Genomic DNA, 15,286 nt, shown 5'->3' with positions numbered 1-15,286 from the left:
CTACCCTTGAAATGGCTCTCAGGATCTCTCAAATTATCCCCTACTGCCATGAGTGTATGCCCTAGCATATCATGACAGGGGTGAGCCTGTTGATTTTGGAGAGGACACTTCATCCCCAGACAGCCTGGGGTGCCTCTCTGTAGCTCTGGGTAAAGAATCACAATCTCAACACCTGTTCTATAAAGTGAGCCATTCTCCTAGCCCCTAGACCACTCCATTCTCTGATGAGGACCGTGGGTAAAGAAAGAGGCTAATGTATTTCTGAATTCTGCTCTTAGCCTTTCTGCCTCTTCTTCACAGTTTAGGTAGAAAGAGGAGGGGTGTGTGTGCGTGCGTGTGCCTGCTGCTTCAGGGCAGGGGAGTGGAATGTGTTTTCTGGTGGGAGAAGCAGGCCTGTCTATGTGCGTGTGAGGGTGAACTGGAGGAAGCATGAGTGTGTTCATGCATAGGCCCCTGTGGGACCCTGTATGTGGTGGGGGCTCCTCCAGCTACATTTCAGGCCTCGTCAGCTTCTGCTACAGCCTGAGGGCCCTCTGGGATCTAGCTCCATGGAGGCCCTGCTTCAGCAGACAGCCGGAAGGGACCAGGTCCCTGTCTCATGTTTCTTGGCCTGGGACTCTGCAGCTTGCAAGACTCCAGGCTTTGCAGTTATAAACCCCTGGGAAGGGATGGGCATTTCTTGGGATGAAAGGGGTTTTTCTGCCTCTTGTGGCTCCCAGCCTGACTCCGACCTGCTGTTTCAATTGGGTGGAGGGTGCAGGGCAGTTTGGAGGCTGTGACAAATATGAACATTACTTGCCTCGAGGACCCCATCCCCCTCTCCAGATCCACTCTGGTTGGGCTTCGAGAGCTGGATACCTAGAGATGCCCAAACCCAAACCCACTTCTTCCTGGAATCTCTCTGCCCACGATGCAAGGAACCAGGAAGGCCTGGGCATTCCTTGAAGGGAAGGCTCTTTTCCCAGGTACCACCCTCTTGGTGACTCCATTCCAACAGTAGTGGGCTGGGCTTACATCACCAGGAAAGGAAATATGAGCAGGAGGAGTGGAGGAGGTTGGGATGCAGAGAGAGATTCTAGCGTCACTCAATATTTTTTTATGATTTTTATTTTTTCCATTATAGCTGGTTTACAGTGTTCTGTCAGTTTTCTACTGTACAGCAAGGTGACCCAGTCACACATACACATATACATTCCTTTTTCTTACATTCTCATGCTCCATCATAAGTGACTAGACATAGTTCCCAGTGCTACACAGCAGGATCTCATTGCTTATTCATTCCAAAGGCAATAGTTTGCACCTATCAACCCCAAATTCCCAGTCCATCCCACTCCCTCCCCCTCCCCCTTGGCAACCACAAGTCTCTTCTCCATGTCCATGATTTTCTTTTCTGTGGAAAGTTTCGTTTGTGCCATATGTTAGATTCCACATGTAAGCGATATCATATGGTATTTGTCTTTCTCTTTCTGACTTATTCACTCAGTATGAGAGTCTCTAGTTCCATCCATGTTACTGCAAATGGCATTATTTTGTTCTTTTTTATGTCTGAGTAGTATTCCATTGTATATGAGTACCACATCTTCTTAATACAATCATTTGTTGATGGACATTTAGGTTGTTTCCATGTCTTGGCTATTGTGAATAGTGCTGCAATGAACATCACTGATTTTTAGAGAAATGCAAATCAAAACTACCATGAGGTAACACTTCACACCCGTCAGAATGGCCATCATTAATAAGTCTACAAATAACAAATGCAGGAGAGGGTGTGGAGAAAAGGGAACCCTCCTGCACTGTTGGTGGGAATGTAAATTGGTACAACCACTGTGGAAAACAGTATGGAGGTACCTTAGAAAACTATACATAAAACTACCATATGACCCAGCAATCCCACTCATGGGCATATGTCTGGAAAAAAACTTTCCTTGAAAAATACACATGCTGTTAATATTTTAATAGGCAATTTTCGAGGGCCCACAGCAGCCAAACACAGGGCTGTCTCATTTCACCCTTATAACAGCTGTTATGAGGTGGGCACATCCTGCCCATTGTACAGAAGAGAAAATTGAGACTCAGCGAGGCTGAGCAGTGTGTCTAAGGAAGCGTAGCTGCAAAGTTAGAGCCAAGAGTCAGGCTCCCACATTCAAACTCCAACACCGTAATCTTCCTACACACTACAGACCGTTCTCTTTTAAGCAGAGCCAGCCCTGAATGTGTTGTCCTGAGAGGGCTGGTGGTCAACCTTGTTCTATTCTCACACCTCTCCACGCCCTCCTGGTGACAACAGAGGTGAAGCCACCAACTCCCAGAGCAGTTCTCCTCCCTGTGTAGTCACAGGGAGGTAAGGGGCAGGAGTCCGAGGAGAGCTGGTGTGCACTTTCTCACCTTTGGTGCCTCCTTCCAATCTTCACCTTTCACATTAAAACTCCATCAGGAGTTCCCGTCATGGCTCAACGATTAACGAACCCAACCAGCATCCCATGAGGCTGTGGGTGTGATCACTGGTCTCGCTCACTGGGTTAAGGATCCGGCATTGCCATGAGCTGTGGTGTAGGTCACAGATGTGGCTCGGATCCCACATTGCTGTGGCTCTGGCGTAGGCCAGCGGCTACAGCTCCTATTGGACCCCTAGCCTGGGAACCTCCACATGCTACGGGTGTAACCCTAAAGAGAAAAAAATGACAAAACAAACAAACAAACAAAAAAAGCAAAAAACTCCATCAGACTTGTGGAGTTCCCGTCATGGCTCAGCAGTAACGAACCCAAGTGGTATCTGTGAGGACTTGGGTTCGATTCCTGACCTCACTCAGTGGGTCGGCGATTCGGCATTGCCGTGAGGTATGGCGTAGGCCGGCAGCTGCAACTCCAATTCAGCTCCTAGCCTGGGACTTCCATATGCTGCAGGTGTGGCCCTAAAAAAAAGAAAGAAAAGAAAAGACCTTCAGATCCTGACATCCTGACATTGGAGGGTGCCCGAGGGAAAGCCAGCTTGGAGCCTACTCTTGGGGTTACTTGGTGCCACCAGTCTAGGAGTCCTGCCCATCACTGAGCTTCTCGGGCCTTCCTTTTGCTTCTTGCCCATGATTGGGGAAGAGAGCTGAGGGGTCACAGGAGTTTGATGGAAGCCTGCAATTTGGAAGAGACCAAAGCAAACAGACACACACAAAAAGAGACAATGCGGGATGCAGAGATAATGTTTAAAAAAGTTGTCTGTAATCAATCTCTTCCAGAGGTATAAGAGGAAATTTTGCATCCATAAAACAAGTAGTGGGTGCAATAAAAATAGGAATCATCAGAGACTCAGAAAAGGTCTTTGAAGTTAAAAACATGAGAGCAAAAATGTTTCAAAGTAATAAAAGTGTTGGAAAACAAAGTTAAGGAGATCTCTGAGGAAGTACAACAAAAAGAAAAAAAAGAAATCAGGAGATAAAACAAGAGAAACTTAGGAAAACAAACCAGAAGTTGCCTTTATCATGAGTCCTGAATCCTGACACAAAATGTAGGTATGAGTTCTGCAGCCCTGTGCTGGGTGTGGGACTGTGGAAAGCTGTTCCTCCTGGGGTTGGCATCCCTCAGCCCCAGCACAATGCCCTTCTCTTCTGAATCCCATTGGTTCTGCCAGTTGTCTCTGTCCCTAAAGCCACAGGAGGGGACCCAGAGTCCCAAGGTGGAGCCCTCAGTCCTTTCTTCTCTTATCTCTCCAAAGCTTCAGCTTTTTCATCTAAACAGTAGGACTAAGAGTAACCCTATATTGGGCTGCCCAGGGGATGAAATACTATTATTCAGAGAACTTTACTGTACTGTATAGGTGCTCAATAAACAGTGGCTGGGGTGCTGGTGTCACTCACATTCTGATGCATCCCCCAGGCTGTCTTCTCCCCACCACCCCTGCAGGCCTGCTCCCTCCCTGCTCCTTGCTCCCTCTAGTCTAGGGTTTGGGGGGAGAAGGGGGAGCAGAAGGGTGGGTAGTCAGTCCCTGCCACTAGCCATGACCTGTCACAGTTTTGTCAAGCTTGCTGGTGGGAAAGGAGACAGCCTCACTCTCCTGACACTCCTGACCAGCTGTCCACCAGCAGATCCCTCACCGTGAGGTTCTGGGGCAGAGCACCCACCCCCTCAAATTTGGACACGTTACTTAACCTCTGAGGTCCTGGTTTCCTCCTGTGTCATAGGGATACCAATCCGCTTCCCTCACATCCCAGGGCTGATGGGACATGGGGAGAAGATCCTGCTCCTTTCCAGCTCATGCCTTCTTACCTTGGACCCTTTCCACCCACCCACTCCTGTCATTACTGGATTCCTTGTCCCATCACATCATTAATCAAAGACCTTGGCTTCTGACTTACAGACTTCCTCTACCCCAAGCTTCCTGTGATCATCCTGGATGGATCACCATAACAGGTGTTCACCCAGCCAGCACCCTGGCCCCTCAGTTCTTTGCGTTGAGACCCTCCAGACAATGGCCCTCACCTTCACTCCACTTCAGCCATCCACTCCCACGTCCTGCTCTGGATTTTGTTGTCATTTGTTTCTGCTCTGCCTCGAAAAGACTATCTCAAGCATCCACTCTTGACCAGCTCCCCACCTTCCCACTTTATGGCTCAACTGTTTCCACCGAGCTGCTCTTTCTTTTCACCTGTCCATGGTCCTCTCTGCTTTCTTCCAGTTCATCCATCCCATCCAGTCTTAACTTCGCTTTCACATCCAGCTTATGTTCCACAGTCTATCATGCAATAACTTTTTTTTTTTTTTTTTTTTGCCAAGACTCTAAATTCCTTTGTCCTCCATCATTTATCCTCACATTTGGCAAAACCCCAGTGAGGGTTTGACCTTGGCTGAATCCAGCCTTGCATTTTCTCTGCGTTTGTACCCAAGCAGCCAAGTACTCTAGTGGGGGTAGGGGGCATCAGAGAACAGGGCGGCTGGCTTCCTATAAAGCCATGATCTCATCCCCTTGGTTTTCCTGGTCAGCTCCTTTCCACTTTCTACAATTATTTCACACTATCTCTGTTTTCCTCACTCCTCCCAACCCCTTCCCATCCCCAACTCTCAACAGAAGTCTTTGCTTCCTACTTGTCAGAGAAGATAATAGCCACCACACACAAAGTCCCTCAGTTTCCAATACAGAGCAATAAACAACCAACGCGGCATACATCTTGCCTTCCTTTCCAGTTTTCCATTGCAGGGGCTGCTGGTCCAAGCTCATCGCTTATCTCAGGAATCTTACTATGTAGGTTATCTCTTCCTTTCAACTGAGTCCTGTCTATGCCTTTATTTTATTTTATTGTATTTATTTTTGCTTTCTTTTTTTTTTAAGGGCCACACGTGCGGCATATGGAGGTTCCCAGGCTAGGGGTCAAATTGGAGCTACAGCTGCCGGCCTACGCCACAGCTACAGCAACGCAGGCTCTGAGCTGTGTCTTCGACCTACACCACATCTCACGGCAATGCCAGATCCTTAACCTACTGAGCAAGGCCAGGGATCGAACCCACATCCTCATGGATACTAGTCAAATTCATTACCACTGCACCACAACGGGAGCTCCAATGCCTTTAAATATATTCAGCTCCCTACCCCCTATTGCTGTGAAGGAAGGAAGGAAGGGAGAGAAAGTGTCTCTCTTGGTCTTCATTCCCCTCCAGCTATTGTCTCCTTTCCTCCTTTTTACAGCTCAGCTTCTCAAAATAGCTGCCTTTTTGATGCTGCTTCCTCTCCCGCACTCCTCCCATCATAGCTCGGCCCATGTCTGGACTCTTGCCCCTCTGATTCACTGAACAGCTCCTGCTAAAAGCACCCCTGGCTGCACGTCCACTTGTTACCCTGAGTCATACCTGACTTTGTAGCCACACCAACCATTTACTCATCACTCCTTGTGTGGGTTCAGGGACACCTACTGGCTTTCTCTGGCCACACCCTTTGAGTCTCCTGTATAGACTCTTTTTTGCTCCTTACCCATTACAGCTTGGAGCCCTTGACCTTGCTCTGCTGGCTAATTTCATTCAGACCCATGACATTAATTACTAATTGCAAACAATGCATACGTCTTTCACCAGATCCATATATCCACCTGCCATTTGGCATCCCTGAGATGTCTCACTACCAGCCCCACATTCAACAAGACCTTGAACTCATGATCTCCCCAAACTTCTTCCTCTTCTGGAATCTTGGTTCTTTTCCATTGCAACACACACACACACAATCACCAGGCATCATCCAGAAACCTCTCTCCCTCACTCCTCTATCAAAATAATTGCAAAGTCCTGTGAATTTTATTTCCTAAATTTCTCTCAATGCAGTCCAGTCTTCTCCATCTCCACCACAGGCACCTACCCCAGTCCAAGCTTCTGTTGTAAGTCTCAAGTTCAAATGCCACGGCTTGTTAATAGGTATATGCTACAGTATTCTAGACCCATTGCAGTCAGAGTGATCTTTGTAAAATACGTTTAGTTACATCATCCCCTGCATAAACCATCAATTGGTTCTAAGGCAAACATAGAAATTCTTAACGTGGGGCTGAGCAACTTTTATGGATCAACACTTAAGTCAGCTGTGTACCAAGTTCTGGGTCATATTGCCTACATTTATAGCCTGACTCTCCGTTACTTTCTATCAGTCTGACCTGAATCCTCCTGTACCCCAGTCTCCTCACCTATAAAATGAGCCAATAAAGGCACCCACTTCACAGGGCTGTTGCGAGAATTGAACATGGTAAGCACTTACAACGGTGCCCGGCGCACAGGAAGCTCTCAGCAAGCATCTGCTCTCATCATCCCCCGCCTCCTCTCTCTCCCCTCTCCTCCCATTCCCTCTCATCAGTCTGTTTCAGCCATGCTGGCTGTCTCTCAGACCCTTGTTCTCCTCCTGCTTCCTCTCCACAGGCCTTTTGCATGTGTTCTTCCTTTTCCCCAGCAGAAAGACCCATCCTGAAGGCACAGAAGTGAGAATGTTAGGGGCCTGAGCTGGAGGCACCTTAGAGGCTGCCTAGTCATCTGCCTCATTGTGCTTATGTGGAAACTGAGCCAAGAGAGGGGAAGGGTTGGGTCCAACATCACACAGCAAGTCCAGGACTGGAATCCAGGCCCCTGCAACGGCCCAGGGCTTTTTGCACTGCCCACCACAGTTCACCAGTTCACTCATTTAATGAGTGCTATCCCTTACTTTGTGCCGGGTGAGAGGCCGACGCACATGCACATAAACAACTGAGGTCGGCGCTTTCAAAGAAGGGCTCATTCCTGTGCTGTGGGACCCAAGCAGAAAGCAGTCAACTCCAGGCTGAGTCAGGACCTGCTTCACGGAGGAGCTGGTGACATTGAAAGCGGGCCCTGGAAAAATGAGTAGGGCGAAACCAAGTAAGGGCATCATAGGCTGAATAACTAGGACCCATCCTGAGATGCAGGCCAAGGATGTGTGTTTAGGGAGCTGACCCGGACTGGTTGAAAAGCTACAGAGAATAGAACACACAGACATGGAGCCCAAAGGGAGTTAAGACCAAGCAGACAAAAGCAGGAAGACCAGCTGCCCCTCCTCATGTCTGCGGAAGCCTCCCCAAACCCCGAGGGCCACCAGTCCCTCCCCCCATTACTAAGTAAACCCAGGATGCTCAGTACCCCTTCTTCCAGCTGCCTGTTTCCAGAAGATTCCATTAGGTGCTTCTCCCAACAAGCTATGGTGCACTTTCCCATAAACAGCTGCTGCTAATAGAGGCTTGGGAGGAGGCAGCAGCCAGACCCCTGGGTCAGGCTCTCTCAGGGAGTAAGTCAGGAGGACCCACCTCACACATCTTCCAGATGGGAAAACTGAGAGACCCTGGGAGAGGGCAGCCAGGGGCACAGCCAAGGTTAATGCAGAGAAAGGCTTTGGAGGGGGGCGGACTCTGACCTGGGGGGTTGGAAATCTAGGTTCTATGTCCATCTCAGCCCTGACCCGAGCAGTGCTCTTCCTCATCAGCTTCTGCTCCTTCTGGGGAGCCCAGGGCCAGGCTGGGATGTGGGGAAGCTGGCACCACTGGGCACAGCATTCTTCTTCCACAGCCCTGCTTCCTCTAGCTCCCTGCCTGTTGAGCTTCCCCCACGCAGTTGGGTATCAAGAGAAGGACTTAAGACTGGCCACCCTGCCATCTACCCCAGGATAATAGATGAGCACATAGCAGAACCACAACCTCCCCATGTGTGTGGAGTGTGCAGAAGGAGAAGGGCTCTGTGGCTACAGGCTTCAGTGGATCCCAGAGAGAGAGCCCCCAGAGGGAGCAGTGGCATGGACCTTGGGGAGCAAGATGCCTCATGGGGGCCTCCTACTGGAGCTCCGGGCTCCCACACCATCGGTCTCCACTCAGCCTCCAGAGACAGTGACTCCAGGGTCCCTCTCCCTCCCCTCCCTCCCCCCCCTCCCCCACCTAACACTGCTGGCTTTCGGATACGTGATGTCCTCAGGTCCTTACCACCAGCTAGGAGCTGATGGGCAGGGATGCTAGCAGCTAGCTGGGCAGGGATGGTCCTGTTCAAAGAGGTCAGGAAGCTTGCCAAGAGTCACACAGACATCGTCAAGCCCAGAAACCCTACCACTTGATTCCCATCCAGAGCTCCCATTAAGCACCCCTCACTAGGCACAGAGCGGAACTGGGAGATGACTAAGACATGACATTGCCCTCAGGGGGCTCACAGCTGAAGTATCCAGAAGGGTGTGGGCACAATGAGTTCTACCAGGGAAGCAACCTAGGCTACTAGAGTTGGGTTTGGGGATTTTCTTGCTTGAAATGCTGCTCCACTAGCAGAACTAATCAGCTCTGAAACCATGGACAAGTTCCCTCTTGTCAAGTAATGTCCCAAGTCTCAGTTTACTCATTTTTAAAACAGGAATAATGCCAGGACCTACTGCAGAGGGTGGCTCTGGAGATCTGCTGAAATGGTGCATGGACCGTCCTCACCACGCCACAGGGAATGTGGTAAGGACTCCACTGTCATTAGCACTACAAGGCGGACGGTCATCCGTGTTCGGGTTTAAAAGGCAGCAAAAAGGCAAAAGCAAGGCTGAAGGCAGCTGAAAGGACGGGCGGGGGAGAAAACATTCATTCTGTGCCAAGTCCTGTGGGAACCAGCAGTTCGTTAGGGCTCTGGAAGGGGAGGGCAGGGTTGGGAGAGGGCCCTGATGAGGAACGGGGTTCCCATTTGGAAAGTGCAGCTGGGACCAGAGGACCTAAGGGAGGTGGGTGAGCTTGGATAACAGGAGTAGTTGCTAAGCCTGTAAAATGCCTAGGATTTCACAGGCTCTCTTCTCATGTCTCGTCTCAAATCAGCCCCCAACAGCCCAACGTCGTACAGAGCAGGACACTGCGGGCTCGGGGAGGTTGAACGCAATCCTCAGGCCATAAGTCAGAGGCTGAGTTTGGACATGCACCTGATGGGTTTTTTCCAAAGCCTATTTCCCCTTCCCCAAGTTCCCAGAGAGAAACTGCAAGGTTGGGAAGACAGGACAAGGACAGGGTAAGGTCAGGCCTAGGGCAGCCCCATCCCCAGGGGAAAGGCAGCGATCCCGACCCGGTGGACCAGAGGGCTGTCAGGCTTTTCAAACACAATGACGGCAACTCTACCAGCTGCGATGTGCGGGGCACCACACAAGGCATGTGGGGCGATCCAAGGGCACGACCCTGTTCTCAAGGGACTTTCATTGCCTTACATGGACGCAGTGGACATTTCTTGGTCTGTGGGCAGCTCGTTTAATCCACACAGAGACCCGCTGAGCTAGGCACTACCATTAAGCCCCCCTCCCCTTTTTTTCTTTTTTAGCCTTTTAGGGCCACACCGGTGGCATACGGAGGTTCCCAGGCTAGGGGTTGAACTGGAGCTGCAGCTGCTGGCCTACACCACAGCCATAGCAATGTGGGATCCAGGCCACATCTGCGACCTACACCACAGCTCACAGCAATGCCAGATCCCCAACCCACCAAGCGAGGCCAGGGATCAAACCCACATCCTCGTGGATCCTAGTCAGGTTCCTTAACTTCTGAGCCACGAAGGGAACGCCCAAGCCCATTTTTATAGAAGGGCTCAGCAGAGGCCCGAAGAGGGTGGGTAAGTCACACAGAATCACATAGGTCATAGGTCGGGAGGGGAGGCACCTGGATTCAGGCACTGCGCCCTCCCTCCACCACGCTGACTGCCTCCAAAGCATTAGGCCATGCGGGGCTGGCTGCGAGCACCCAGGGAAAAAAAAAAGAGCAGGAGCCCAGGGAGAGGCAAGGCCACTGTGGACTGTGGGCCTGGGGACAAGCTTCCTTGGATGAGAAGCACCTGTTGGACTTTGAAGGATTAAAAACCTTCGTGGGAAAAGGAACAGAAAAGAAAGTGATTTTCTGAAAGAGGATTCTTAAAAGTAAAGCTCCAGAACAGAAGGCTCTTTGGAATAAATAATGGGAGATGAACCTTCTTTCAGGTAAGAACCTGACCCTCCTTTTCTCTACCTGTAAAATGGGAATAATGAAATTACCCACTTCATGGGAAGGCTGAGAATCAAATATGGTCATACCTTTTAAATACTGTGAACAAGAAACCACTCTATAAATGCGATAAGCCATTTCCATTATAGGAGCACGTGGATAGGTGTGAAAATAGCATCCATGTTCTTAGACACAGCGGTGGACAGTCAGGATAAGGGGAAGGAAAGGAGAGAAGAAGTAATGGACTCGAAGCTGAGAAGAAAGCAATTGCCATCTGGATGGAGAAAGCCTGCTGCAAAATTCAACTGAGCGGGGCTCCGGCCCCTCCCCCCGCAGCACTGGGAACATCTTCCTCCAGGCATCTGAAAGCATCCTTCCCATCAGCAGAGCCCAGGCGGCTTTTATGGAAATAGAGTCAGCTGCTTTGAATCCCTGCTCCATCCCTTCTGAGTCACCCACATCCCTGGGAGCCTCAGTTTCCATGTATATAAAATGGGGGTGAGGACAGCTGGTTTGCAGAGTTGTTATGAGGGCTACGTAGGGGTGTGTACAGTGTCTGGTACCCACCCAGCAGCAGCCCAGTACCCTGTGAGTTTCCCAGGTCACTTAACTTCTGCCTCCCGAAGGTGATGGGAAAATGTCTGGACAAGAAGCTGAGGAACTGGGACTTAGGCTCAAACACATCTTTGTAAGGAAGAGGTACATGGGCACTCTGGCGAGGGTAGCCTCCGTCCCTCTCCGACCCAGTTCCATGGGTCCACTGCCTCTCTTGGCACCTGGCTGGCTACCTGCCCCCAGGTGTCTAGGAGGCCCTGCTGGCTGCAGTGGGCATCTGCTGCCACCTATAGGCCCCACATGGCATTGCCGCCTCCATCCAGCATCATAGGGTGCAGCCTTCCCCTCCTCAGAGATGTCACTACATCTTTCCTTGTCTGTGTCCCAGGCTGCCAGCAATAATCGTCTCCATCCATTTCCCTAGCATCCAGCCCAGTGCACCTCGGAGCAGGTGCTTAGCACGCGATGACGGACTGGATGAATGGCCTTTCAGTGATGAAGAGAACACCCAACAAGCACTTAGCTGAGGCTTATTGCATGCTGGTGTGGTTGACTCACAGAGACGTGTGAATCCTCTTTTGGAGGCCACAGGGAGCAAGAGTGAGTCTTAGGTGCCAGGGTTAAGGTTGGGGGAGTAGGAACGGAGGGAGTGATAAAGGGGGTAGCTTTAGGGACTCTGCCATTGGGGGAGTACAGGCCTTCTCTACATTTCCTGCCTCGACCCTGGGCCAGGATCTCCCTCTAGAAAATGGCCTCAGTCTGGGAAATCAGGAGTAAAGAGGAGGTGAGAATACGGCCAGACTCTGTGCTGAGTGGAGCCAGTTCAGCAAGAGACTGTCCTTTGGCGACAGCACCTGCTCCATGGTCCTCATTGGCCACCTGGAATCTCAGCCCCTCACTCCCTCCCCATCTCTTTTCTTTCCTGAACTCTCTCTTAAGGCTTTCTTTGCCCACAAGGCACATGCTCTCCCCACTGTCTTGGACTGAACACATGAGCCCCCTTGAAAACCCCAGTTCACAGCTGGAAAGCCTGTAGGTACATTGGGCAGGAAGGCACTCAGGGACCAGTCAGAAGCTCTTGGCCTCAAGCCCAGGTGTCACTGGTGGGTGGGAAGGATGTGTGACCTCAGGCAGGAGTTTCGGTGACCAGGCTCCACACAGCTTGACCTGCTACTTCACCAGTGGTTCATCAGAGGCCTGGGCACGTTCCTGCTTCATTTTCAATATTTCTCTTTTGGCCTCTTGCCTCCCAGAGTTTCCCACTTCCTTGGAAGTCTTAAAACAGGAAGCTTTCCTTGGAGTTCCCTGGTGGCTCAGTGGGTTAAGAATCCTTCATTGTTGCTGCTATGGCTAAGTTTCAATCCCCGGCCCTAGAATTTCCACATGCCATGGGTGCTGCCAAAAACAAAACAAGAAAATGAATGATGAGAAATAAGTTTCTGTTGTTAAGCCCCCAGACTTTGTTACAGCAGCCTGAAAGGATTGACAGCACCCTACCCCAGACCTTCAGAGTCACTTTTGACACAGGTCCAGCCAACCTCTGGGTGACCCCAGCCAACCTCTGGGTGACCCCACCCACCCCAGCAAGGCAGCTTTCCTTCCATGCTGGTGGTGAGACCCAGGGCCTCTGGGCCACCCCCCAGCCCCTGCCTGCCATGCTTGGGTGGTCCTGACCCACACCCAGCTGAAGCCCTCCTTCTGCTGTTTGGGGTTTTTTGGTTCGTTTGTTTGTTTATTTTGGTCTTTTTAGGGCTGCACCCACAGCATATGGAAGTTCCCAGGCTAGGGGTCAAATCAGAGCTACAGCTGCTGGTCTATGCCACAGCCAGAGCAACAGCAACACAAGATCTGAGCCATGTCTATAACCTACACTGCAGTTGGCACCAATACTGGATCCTTTAACCCAATGAGTGAGGCCAGGGATCAAACCTGCATCCTCATGGATACTAGTTGGATTCTTAACCTGCTGAGACACAACAGGAACTCTCTCCTGCTGCTGTTTGAACTGCTTCCACTCTACCTCTGCCCCCATGGTCCTGAAAGGAGAAAGATATCACTCATTTTCTAGATATGCCCACTGAGAGCAAACAGCAAGTTCCCGAAGCCCCTGGCCCACCCAGAAGGCCACATCCCAGCTCTCCTGAGTCCCAGATCAGGCCGTTCTCAAACACAGCCCAGGCACTTGTGCTTCTCCATCCCCAGCGTCAGGTGGGTTGAATACCTTCTGCCGAGACACTTCTCTTCACTCAGATGTTAACAGGTACTTTATTTAATTTTTTTTGGTTGCACCCATGGCATGAGCAAGTTCCCGGGCCAGGGACTGAACCCACACCACAGCAACATCCCTAGCCACAGCAGTGACAACCCCAGAACCTTAACCTGCTATGCCATCAGGCACCTCCAGCATTTTCAGAGGTATAGGCACAGAATAAGTGCTCAAGAAGCACAGTCCTTGACTGATGAAAGGCATTCTCCAGGCACCCAACTCCAGGACCACCCCATTCCTGCACCTAAGTTCTCAGCCACACTAGTCACACCCACTCCCAGCCTGCCTCCCAGCCCCCTTGCCTCAGCCTCCCTTGGGCAGACCTGAACTCATGTTCCTCTGCTAAAGATTCTGAGTCACTAGGATTCCTTGAGATCCTCCAGCTGCCTGGAAAGTGGAATGGAATTCAGCACCCACCATTCACTTGTAGAGTTCAGACAAGGTCAAAGGCTTCTTGAACCAGGACACGGTGAGAGTCTGGAGGGTAACCGCAGGTTGTCTGACTCCTGTCCTTGTGCTAGGGCTTGCCCCCAGCCCTGAGGATCACACCTGGGGGAAGGTGTACTCCAGCCCACCCTGGAGCCTAGGAGTTGAGAACACCTTGCCCCGCTGCTGTAGCTGGAACCGCAAAGTAGCAGAGCTGGCAATGACGTGAACCTGAGCTCCTCCAAGCGGGTGCTCATGAAGGACTTTTCATCTTTGTGCATAGGGCCGGCAACCTGGGGACTCTCCCTGTGAGGCTCATGGCTTTTCTCACACAGAGACAGCCACCTTGATTCACTCACTCATTCGTTCACTCAGGCATGCATTTCATTCTTTTGCTTGTTCATTGATTCAATAGATACTGGGTGCTTAGGTGCCAAGCACAGTGCTAGGCTCTGGGGGCACAGCCATAAGCATGGTGTGTAAGACCGAGTCCCCATCCTGACAGAGCTTACAGTCGAATAGGGAAAACACCAAACACGACCCTATGATGAGTGGCAGGGGCACACAGGGAGCGCAGGGCTGAAAGTGGAGATGCTTTTCAGTTCCTGGCTGAGCTTAAGGGCAGCTCAGCAAGCCTCAGGGGAGCTACTGTCAGCTTTGAGCAGGGATGTGATCTGTCCAAGCTGCTGGGTTTAGAAATAAACCAGCATGAATGGGAGACAAGGAACAGGAGACAAGGAGTCAGCAGAGTAACGTGGCCAGTGGCAGTGAGGATGGAAGGGAAGGTCAGAGTCCAGAGAAATCTCAGAGGTAAAATGGAAAGGAGTCTGCGGTTTGGTGAGACAAAGGGAGGCATCGAGACCAGGCCACGAGCTGGTGGCTCTGCTGGCAGGGGTGGTCTTGGGAAGAGCGCTTTTATGTAAAACAGGAGACGGGAGAGCAGGCAGATGAGCCGCTAAGAGGGAGACATTAGTGTTGGGAAGTGGAGGTTGCAGTTGCAGAGACATTCAACAGGCAAGGGAGCTCCGGGGGCCAGAGGTGGAGAGAGATGCAGGAGAAGCCGACCGAGTAAGGAAGGGTGCGCGTTCTGAAAGGCCAGTGGATGCCTGAGCAGCTCACACTTGTAGGAAAGAGCCAGGGGGAAGAGAGAGATTGAGAGCTGGGAAGAGGAGGAGATCACTGAGGGCACGGGAGCCTGGAGGCTAAGGGAGGGATGTGGATCCAGCAATAGGAAGAAGGCAGGCCTGGCGGAGGAGTGGGCGGAGAGGGCGTGCCTCTTCCTTTACCCCAGGGGAAGGGGAGGGGACGGCCGGCCAGTTGGATTCAGAGCTATTGGGGAGGGGCCGGCGGGCAGACTTGTGCGAACAACTCCTGCACCTTCCCACGGAACTTGGCAAACAAGCAATTCCACTTGCACAAAGTAACACGTGCACACCTTCACGTGCACACTGAAAGGGGCGTGTACACAGACCCCTTCCTATGAATTCAGGAAAGCCACAAGACACGCACACACACACTGGGGGAAACTAGGCTCAAGGTGGCCTCACAGCCATGGGAGGCATGGCACAGGGCAGCAGGGAGGAAGGGGGGGGCATCAGCTCCGGCC

At 51.3% G+C, this 15,286-nt stretch overlaps 1 long non-coding RNA gene across 4 annotated transcripts in view; it reads left to right on the top strand.

Annotated features, from left to right (window-relative positions):
* The window catches only part of LOC102166460 (uncharacterized), a 418,456-nt gene that overhangs the window by 359,162 nt on the left and 44,008 nt on the right, over positions 1-15,286 (top strand). For 2 of the 4 annotated variants that reach the window (XR_014844450.1, XR_014844448.1), the window contains exons 9-10: positions 8,854-8,942; positions 11,413-11,588. The exons of 1 other annotated variant lie outside the window; for it this stretch is intronic. This is a non-coding gene — a long non-coding RNA (uncharacterized LOC102166460). The remainder of the gene's footprint in view (positions 1-8,853; positions 8,943-11,412; positions 11,589-15,286) is intronic. One more of the 4 variants, XR_014844455.1, reaches the window with a different exon arrangement.

This window comes from Sus scrofa, chromosome 4, assembly GCF_054392235.1.
Source record: "Sus scrofa isolate SSC_HxYL_T2T_F1_AM1 chromosome 4, Sscrofa_HxYL_maternal_Yorkshire_Landrace_v2.0, whole genome shotgun sequence".
Lineage (NCBI taxonomy): Eukaryota > Metazoa > Chordata > Mammalia > Artiodactyla > Suidae > Sus > Sus scrofa.
Note: the sequence above shows the minus strand (reverse complement) of the source record. Positions and strands in the feature narration are given on the sequence as shown.